Source organism: Dipodomys ordii, unplaced genomic scaffold, assembly GCF_000151885.1.
Source record: "Dipodomys ordii isolate 6190 unplaced genomic scaffold, Dord_2.0 Scaffold93, whole genome shotgun sequence".
Taxonomy (NCBI): Eukaryota; Metazoa; Chordata; class Mammalia; order Rodentia; family Heteromyidae; genus Dipodomys; species Dipodomys ordii.
In genome coordinates, this window is record NW_012267309.1 from 7,298,979 (window position 1) to 7,309,522 (window position 10,544).

Sequence of the window (10,544 nt, forward strand, 5' to 3'; positions counted from 1 at the left end):
CACCCCACCACACCCCACCCCCTCCCCTGGCCAAAGTTGTAAAGTTCGTTTTTCAACATAATGACTTGTACATCTCATTGTTGCAATGGGTCCTGTATCCCTATTTAAATGATTTATTTTTGCCCTACCCCTCCACAAATTATACCAACATCAAATAAAATGAAAGCAGGGGTTTTACCGTGGGGAAGACACATACAAAGCAACAAAGAAATCATCTTATAAATATGTTAGAAACCATCGCAAGAAAGAAAAAAGAAACATTTGAATACTTATCTTGGGGTTCATGTCACCTAACATCAACTTATCTGACCTTTTCTGCTTGTCTCAGACATATTTTGGGCATTTACCCAAATGATCACAAACAAGACCATACTAAAGCTACCAGCACAATTATGTTTATTGCAGCATTAGTTACCATAGCTAAGATATGGAACCAACCCAGATGCCCCTCAGTAGATGAATGGATCAAGAATATGTGGTATATATGCACAATGGAATTCTATGCCTCCATCAGAAAGAAAGACATTGCCCCATTTGATAGGAAATGGAAAGATTTGGAAAAAATTATATTAAGTGAACTAAGCCAGGCCCAAAGAAACATAGGTTCCCATGGTTTCCCTTATTTGAGGTTTCACATTTTAAAGACTTATTAGGTGAAACCTCATGTGCATGAAATATAGTTTTACTATTTCAATATCAAAGCATGTGTCAAGATGTTTACAATATTATATGATAGTTTACACAAATTTTGCAAGAAATTAAACATGTGCTTTGGGATTTAGTGTTTTTTAAAAATACTTTATCAATTATAGTTCTAGGAATTTACTGAAATTGTCTAAGATTTTGCTTATATGTAAAATGAAAATAATATGCTCTGCCTGGCTTTGGTTTCTGGTTTGTAATTATTAAATCATATTTGATGGAAGAAATCTCAAAATCAATACCTAAATATCATTATTTCTTTTGTCATCACATTTTATATAATTCCATATGTAGTTAACAAGTCTCAGCACAGAGCATGAAGCAATGTTAGCATCTTTAATGGTCTCTTTCTCAGTGGTTTCTAACTTTGTAACCTTTTGAAGCTGTTAAAATAAAGTCAAATAATGATACTGCTGTGGCATAAGTGTATGCTAGGATCAATAAATTGTGCTTGTTGGAATAAATTGCAATTAAAGGGCTAGTACTTGATTGCTTGACAGTAGGTAGTCTTTCTGGCCCAAATAAACTTGAGTAGCAGACTGACTTATAAGCTAATTAGTATGGACTTCACATGTGTTTCATTAAGAGTCCATAAGATCATATCGACTACTGCCACCTCCTGAGAGCACCCTTGAAATTTCCCTGTATCATTTAAAACTAACAAGTAGTTTTGCTTTCTTGTTTGCTTATTCAAGATTATATTACTCATTTTTAATGAAGTATCATAGAGAAGAATTTGACATATGTTTAAATAATCAATCTAATGGCACTTATAATTTCAGAATTCCTTCTATAATTCTCATATTTCGATACATTTAGTATAAAATATACATTAATTCAGAATGAAAGATTTATCATCAGAGAAAGAAGGATGATATGTACTAAATAGTTACAACAATAAAAAATACATATGGATAATTCATTTATAGGCTAAAATACCTAGCAGGATATACATTTCAAACAATTGAATAACCTGGAAATCGGGCAAATTATTGCTCCATATAAAGAAATGCAATTATCCTACAGTAAATTTTGATGTAGCCTTAATTGGTAACTTCTATCCAGTGTGGTGTTTTATGTGTTATAAATTCTAACACTTGTCTACATAATTATCAATTACAAAATAGTCAAAGACTAAAGCAAACTTATTTAAGCCATCCTTGACTAAATTCACAGACTTGCTTATAAGTGTTTTTCTCCAATACCGATTTTACTTAGTAACATTTCTTGTTAGAAAGCCACTAAATACATGTTTTTTGAATGAAAAAGAAAAATTAAGGAATTCTACAGTGGTGTGACCATAGTTCATAATATACTATTATAAATAATATAGTAACTAGAAGAGAGGATATGTGAGTCAATAAACACAAAGTAAGAATCAAGAGATAGAAATATTAGTAACCTTGATTTGACTAAAACTTGGTATTTACATGTTATGAGTTGTCATATTTTATCACAAATAAATGCATAATAATTACATGTTAATAAAAAAGAAGTATTTCTGGAGCTGGGAATGTTAACAACTCTAATTTGTTCATTACATATTTCATGTACTGAATTATCATCCAGCAGAGGCATACACTTGCATAATTAAAATGACAAAGAGTCTAAAATTCAGCAAGGGAGACAATGACCATTTGAAAGTATGTGATTTTTTTCCTTTTTTTTCCTCAGAGAAACTTTCCTAATTTTGAGCTTATTTTTGTCATTGAGCTAAGAGGTTTAAATTTGGTAGGACAAGTACCTTAACACTTGAGCAATATTTCTAGCCTTTTGACTTACTGTTTTTCACCCAAGGTCTTGCTATCTTTTTCTTAAAATAATATTCTACATACAGTGTTCCTGCTTTTGAGTGGCATTATGAGATATAACAGCCATGCATCATATAAATGACATACGTATCCTGACAAAAGCCAAATAAAAAATAGAACTGTATAAAAACTCTCTCATACCAGTTCTTCCCAATCATTTGATACTCAATATTTGATGTTTATTTTAGGTGACATTATAAGTCTTGTATACTTGTTAAAATGCAATAATATAGCTTTATGTTTCTGAATCTTATTTTTCTTTCTACTTTTTCCAGAAAAGAAATTTGTCTAAATAAAAGTCTAAATAAAAATTGTACACTGACGAATGTTAATAATCTTCCATTAGATATGACTTACAGCAAATGTTTAATGAAAATTTATTACTTGAATTCAAAATTAACAAATTCAAAATTATTGTATATCTTATGAGATCATTGCATATTTCTAACAACCTCAATCTGTACATGAAAAAGAATTTTGATAATTTTATAGTGACTTTATAATTTCCATTTGACTTTAAAATCTTCCTTGTTTAATTCAAAAATAGATAAATTTTAAGCAAAACTATCAAAACAAATTAGAATAAATTAACAAATTTAGAATAAATTAGAAATGCTACAATAAATGTTTCAACCTGGTGATTGGTGAGAGCCTATGGAAATCTGAATTAGAAGCAAAATCTATACCCTAGCTCTAGGTTAAATCCATCATAAACAGTAACTGTGCTTTCTAAAAGTCAAATATAACACTTATTTACCTTTACATGTCTACAATATCTGGTTAATTTTGATAATCAATTCATGTTTAAAATGCATTAATGAATCAGTCAGTTACTTGGTCCAAAATATTTAAGAAATTAGTCATGCATAAAACATGAGGAGTATAAAATAAAATCAGGAGAAAGTATTTTCCAGTGTATAATCAAGTTATTTAACTAATGAATTAATATGAGAGACTATACATGTTGTAGTTTTATAAAGTTAGTTTTATTTTAAATTGTAAGTGATAAAAGACAGACATCATTTGCTTAGAAAAATAAAATGGATGCATAGGTAGGTTTAAATAATAATCTACAAAGAAGTCATTATCCTTTAACATTTCTTTAGCAATTTCCTATGCATCCTAAGATGAGAGCTGAGGATATGTTTTTCCCATGCTTGTCACTGAACTGGGAAGGGGGAGGGAATGTTTTCATTTCTTGTCCTTGTGTTAAACTCACTGAAACAAATAGGTTGAAGATGACCAAAGGCCAAAATTAAAGTTAATATAATTATCCAGTAAACACACAGTCTTTAGGTAGGCTTGATGGAAATTGATACAACTCTGACTTATATTGGATTTGTTCATTTGTGGGATTATAGCTTTGTTTGAAATATTGCAATAAAAAGTTCTGTTTGGTGATAGCACAACTGCGATATCATTAGGACAAACAGCCATTTTATAAGTAGCGTTGATATCTTCCAGGAAACCAAGTCCAGTGGTATGGTGCCAAAAGACAACCCTCTTTCCTAAAACACACTGCTCTATAATCAGGTACCACTAGTATGATTCTTCCTCTTCCTTCTAATCTCTCTCCCTCTCTCTCTCCCTCTCTCTCTCCCTTTCTCTTTCCCTCTCTCTCTCTCCTCTCTCTCTCCCTTATCTTCCTTCTAATCTTTCTCTCCTTCCCTCCCCATCTCTCTCTCTCTCCTCTCTACTATCACTCTGCTGAAGATGAACATTCTACCATTAGAGCCACAGTGCCACTTCCAGCTTTTTCTATAAATAATTGGAAATAAGAGTCTCATGGACTTTCCTGACAGACTGGTTTCAAAATATGATCCATAGGTCTTGGTGTCCTTTGTAGCTAGATTATAGGTGGGAGCCACAGACACCCAGCTTCTTTGTACACTCTTGACTACTGTTACTTTTTCATGGGGCTAAGTTCAGTCATCTCAACCTGGATACATTTTACTTTTCCTCTGGGTATTCTTTCCTTAATGTCCATTAAAAATATTTCACTTTCTTTGACTAGTTGTACAAAGGAGTTGCCGTTCTACAGAGCAGTTTATGAATACAGTGCATCTTTACCAACGTCACCCCTTTCAACATTCTCACTCGCTGCTTCTAGCCCACCCCTTCCCTTGCTCCTCTTAATTTTTAGCTTATGTATTGAATTGTTGCCATTTAACAAAGCAAGTTATGTATATATTGTAATTTGATCTGTATCATCCTTTCAACATCTTCACCCTCCTTCAACACACCTCCTCCTTTATATTTCTCAATTCTGTGGTAAGTACAATGCATTCTTGACCACATTCTATTCCTTTTCCCTTTTCATTCTCCCCCCCCCCTTTGCCTCCCCCACCTCTTTCAAGTACTCATATCCCAATACTTAGTTTGTTGGGTTTTGACTTAGTCTTTCTAAATAAATTTAAGGTTTGCTCTCTACATAGAGTCCATTATACTTCAATTTATTCACTTATAACCATTTGGCTATCACCCAAGGTGCTTACATATAGATTTATAGGCACATTCCAGCTCCCACAAATGACAGAAAACATGCAACCAACATGTACTTGGATTTGATTTACTTCACTTAATACACCTGTTTTCAGGTGTATGCTTAAATAATTCTTAAAAATACTTTTGGTGCTACTGGAGTTTAAACACAGAGATTGAACTCAGGTTTTAACTTGCTTGTTTGCCAAGTGTTCTACCACTTGAACCACTATCCTTAGTCCTCTTTTCCTTTAGTCATTTTGTAGATAGTTTTGCATTTTCCTCCCCAAGGCCTTGGATCAGGCTCCTTCTACCAATACCTCCTGAGTAGCTGGGATAAAAGGCATATGCACTTACTTGTTGAGATGGCATTTGATTTAATTGTTAGTTACTGGCCCACCTTCAATCATGGTACTCTCAATCTTTGTCTCTTGAGTAGCTGGAATTACAGGTCTATATCACCATACTCCATTCTTTTTTTTAGTATGTAAATATGTGTTTATTTATTAAAGTGAACTATACAATATGAAACAAAAAACTTACTTCTACTACTAAGTCATACAGGTAGAGGACACAAAGATGACTTCCTGCCAAACTCCAGTTCTTCCATTGCTAATGATCTTAGAAAACATTTACCCATCCAGGAAGTCAGTGATAAGCCAATATAGAAAGATTGGATAAAAAATGGCTCCCTTATCTCTATATGCATCATCTCTATGATGACAATAACGTTAATGAAATATAAAAATTATTGAGATTACAATTTTAGAAAAATTAAAAAAGAAAACGACAAATATGCAATGCAATATTATTCAGCAATATAAAAGAATAAAATTGTGTAATTTTTAGGAAAATGGACAGCAATGGAGGACATCATTTTAAACAAGGAAAGCAGTCAGAAAGACAAATACCATCTTTTGCCTACATGTAAAATAAAGAGCAACAGAAACACAAAATGATTTTAAAAGTGAGGTGGATGGGTGGAGAGGGGAATAGTGAACAGGGGAGAAGAGGGTGATGGGAGGAATATCGTAAAAATACCTCATAAATATATGATGTGTACATAGTATACATATACATATATGTGTATACTCATATATATCAGGTATGTAATATATACATGAAATTAGCATAATAAGTCCCACTGAATACTGAAATAGGATGGAAAGGCAAGCAGATATTCACTAAAACTAATATATTTGGGATAAATGAAATCAAAATATATGGAGATATCACAATGAAACTGTATAATCAATAGAATGTAGTGACAAAGTCAATGTATTTCCATAAAATTAAGAAAATTGAGGAAAGGGGTGGGTAGGAGATGAATGTGTGAATATGTTGAAAAGAGTGACATTGATCAAAGTACATTTTGCTCAAAAGCTGCTTTGATAAATGGTAGCTCCTTTGTGCAACTAATTAAATATAGTAATAAAATAATATACACTTATTAAAAATCTGTGAATATAAAAATGTTTCTAACTATAAAACATCTAAAATTTCTGTTTAATATGTCAATAAACTTTCTTATTATGAATGCTTTTAGCTTTGTAGGAAAACTATTTTTTAAGTTAAATGTGTCAGGGAATAGATTTTTTAAGGTACTACACACAGAATTGTGATAATGTGAAACAGCGATAGTAAGCAAAAATAGCAATGCTAAGACATGTCCCACCCCTTGTACATGACACCAATCTGTCAAAAATCTTTACCTCTAAACAAAGGCATGATCTCTTTGACCTTTTACTATAACCTTCCTAGATAAAGCATACAAATAAATAACATTTATCACCCCCTACTTTTAAAATATACTTATTAGCAGATCTGGTTAAAATAAATCATAGATACTTGTTCTGTTTTCATAGAGCTTGAGGCACCCTTTATTTTCAAATATTTTCTATTTTTCCTAAAGAATAGTAAACAGTAGACATTACATTTATACTAACCAGAATCCACACACGTAAATATGAGCGCGTGCACGCACGCACATACACACACACACACACATACACACTCACACACACATCTACGTTTTTGAACTATTCTTAATTCCCAGAGGCAAATTGTATTATCTGCATTAGTATCAGTGATTTCTAAGTAGGAAATATATATGAACACACATACAGAAAGGCAGTCTATGTAAAAATTCTTTGTAGATTTTGAGTCACCAACTTAAAATTAATTTATTCAAACACATGAAAAATAGGTTAACACTCATTTTCATCTTATAATGTGGTCAGGCTTAATTGTAATATAATCATATCAAAATGGTAAAAAAATCAATGAAATAAGAATAGGCATCCATTGGAGGCTCAACAATTTCTCTGCAATAATGTGTATACCCTTACTTCTCAGAGCCTGTGATTATGACAAAAGGAATTAAGGATGCAGTGGAAACTAATATTACTAAGCCTCTGACATTGAGATGTGGGGCTTTTGCTGAATCATTCAAGTAATTTCTAGAGTAGTCAGGGTTCTTAGTATTGGGAGAGAGAAGGAGTGTAAGTATATTAGTGTCTATGAAAGACCCACCAGCCATTTTCATTGGAAGAAGCCAATAATGATTCGCAGATTACAGGCAATCTGTAGAAAAATAAAGAATCATCTACCCCCCAGAAATAAATGCAGCTATGCATTTGTGACAAGTTGTGTACAAGTTCTGTGGGCCTATATTTCCTCTCTTGTTGCTATATGTTTAGGAGTGAAAATATGATCATTCTGTGTTTAATTGGTATTCAGAGAAACTGCCAATCTGTTTTCCAATGTAAATGCACCAGTTAGGTTCCCATAAGCAATACATGCATATGAGAATTCCAATTTCTCAACATCCTCATAAACATCTGTTATTGTCTCTTTTAAAAATGATTACAACTACCTTATTGGGCCTAATATGCCTAATTCATTGTTGTTTGTTTTAGAATTTCTCTAATTGCTAATGATCTGAGTGACTTTTTATGTGTTTATTCACAATTTGTGTGTTTTCATTGGAGAAACATTCATTTAAATGCTTAGTCATTTTAATATACTTAAAATATTTAATAATGATGAAGTATTTTATATTCTTGAGAGCATATTATTGAATGTTTTCGTTTCACAGAGAACAAACTTGTACATCTTTAATATGAAGACTTGAACTGAAAGGAAAAAGTAGAGGGAACAGAAAATGTGATTTGTATGCTATCAAATCACAGAAATTTACTGTAAGAGTGGGTAAGTTTTAACATTATTTTCCTACAAAACAAATTCAGCAATCACATCCATTCTCTCTTAAATAGTGAAAACAGAAATAGGAACTATTCTTGCTGGGGCTGATGGGTAAAGTCAACTAAGTTTGGGGAGGGTCAAGTTCACAGAATAGAGAAGGTGATGGGGAAATACAAATTGTTTAACATTTTAAAATATGTAATTGCTACTTACATACTGAGAGCAAATTCTTTTATTCCCCTAGCTCCTCAGGTTACCAGTTTGGGAAGATGCAGAAGAAAAACCTTATCAGTACTTAAATGTTGTCATTAAAGAGAAAAAAGTTATCTGGGGAGTAAGGCCATCTAAACAATTCTGTGGCCTACAGTATTGCCTTTACTTTAAATGATATACTTTGAGATAATTTCTATAATTTTAGGTCTTATTTGACTTATTAATATAATACGATTTTTGCCTTATTTATAAAAATAACTTTAAGCATTTATTTTCCTTCCGTACTTGTGCTTAGCTCTTTCTATATACAGTGTCATATGTGTAAAAATTCTCATTAATCCTTCTTTAGAGATGAGAAAACAGAGGTGCTAAAAATGGGTCACTTGACACAATATGGATGATGATTAGTGTTTGAATAGGACCTCACTCAATATATGGTATCAAATTGTCTATAAAAGGGATAATAAAATTTTTAGTCCATCTGCCAATGTAGTAATTAAGATTAAATTTATCTATGCATTGCTTCCTACAACCATTCATTAAGCTAATGGCGAATGTGCTCTTAGGATGTGCTTGGTGCATACCAAGTATGAGAAGATGAAGTTACATGTGATGTAGTAGTTATTCGACCAGATGGACTTTACATGTTCTCTGCAGAGGTAAAAAAATTCATAGATTCATAAAATGCTGACAGTTATTAGGAAAATAAAGTACAATGGGCTAGTGTCAAAGCAAGAAGAAATGGATATCATCTTGAAGCAAGAAGTCACAAGTGAGTTCTAAGGAGCTGATGTAAGCTGGCTTACTATGCTAACATCATAGATGAAAGTCATTATACATAAAATCACTTTATAATTATGATGTGTATAAAAATTGTAAAATATAAGGCATTAAATATTAAATTATAGTTGTAACAAAGATGTAGAAGGAAAAAATATTTCAACTCATTTGTAAACTACTTTGAATCATCTTCTTAGTAGCTTATACAAATTTCAGATGTCCTCCATTGATGTGAAAACTGAGTTGACTAAGTATTGAACATGTTTAAAACCAAGGAATCATGTTTTTCCCTGGCCCTACGCAGTACCTGTTGCAAGGTCAACAATAACCAGACTGTTTCTTTTGGGGACAATTACACTTTTATATAGATGAAATATTCACGCAAACTTTCTCTAGAGAAAGAAGAATAGATTTGTCAAACAGAACCTCTCCCTCACCACTTGGGTGGGGAAGTATTCTGTTGGAATGATGGGGCAATTGTGGACTACTGCATATCTATGTGAGATTCACTTATAGCTGAGACCTTTAGCCTTTAACTGGTAGGGCTAGATATCAAAAACTATCATTTACTCAGGGAATGATATTGGGTCAATCTAGATGCGGGGGGGGGCTCCCAGATTTTGGATTTTAAACTTTTTGTGACATTAAGGATCCCTAAAATCTTATTTCACATTTGTACAATAAGCTAATCTTGTCTTCTTTATTCATTTTTTCTTCTGCCTTTTGAGAAGTTAAGACTGTACAGACAGGACAGAATAATAGACATATTAATTTCCCAGATAGTACTGAGCATATGGGTAGCTAATGCAGAACTGCACAGCTGGTTCACCAAGTCTCTTCAGGAAAATGCAGCCTGCAAGGGAATGTGAGTTTCAGGTCAGTGTTAAGTATAGACATCAATTAATTTTAGAGGCTTTGGTAGGTGATCCTCATCTCATTAAACTTCGTTTTCAGGATAGAATGTGGTAGAAAGAGATCTACATAAGGTGAGTTCTCATTTCATCAGGCTGAACATCACTTAAAGGTACAATGAGAACCACTTTTTACCTCATTAACCTTTGGCAAACAGCCCATTTTCACCTCATCTTGGAAACTAATTGAGTTGTGCTCACTGAAGTTGTAAGAAAACACTATGGAAATAAAAAAAAACATGAAGTGACTTTATCTTGTTTTCTTAGCAATGGATGATTATACATGTCCAAACATTCCTGTTGTTCTGTCTTCCCATTTCCAAACTAGAAGCACTTGATCCAGTTTCAGAGCATCACTTCAGATTCTCACACTGGATAGTTGGTTTGGACTGTCCTCATTCCTATTCTTCTGCCATCCCCTACCATAATTTGTTTGACTAGA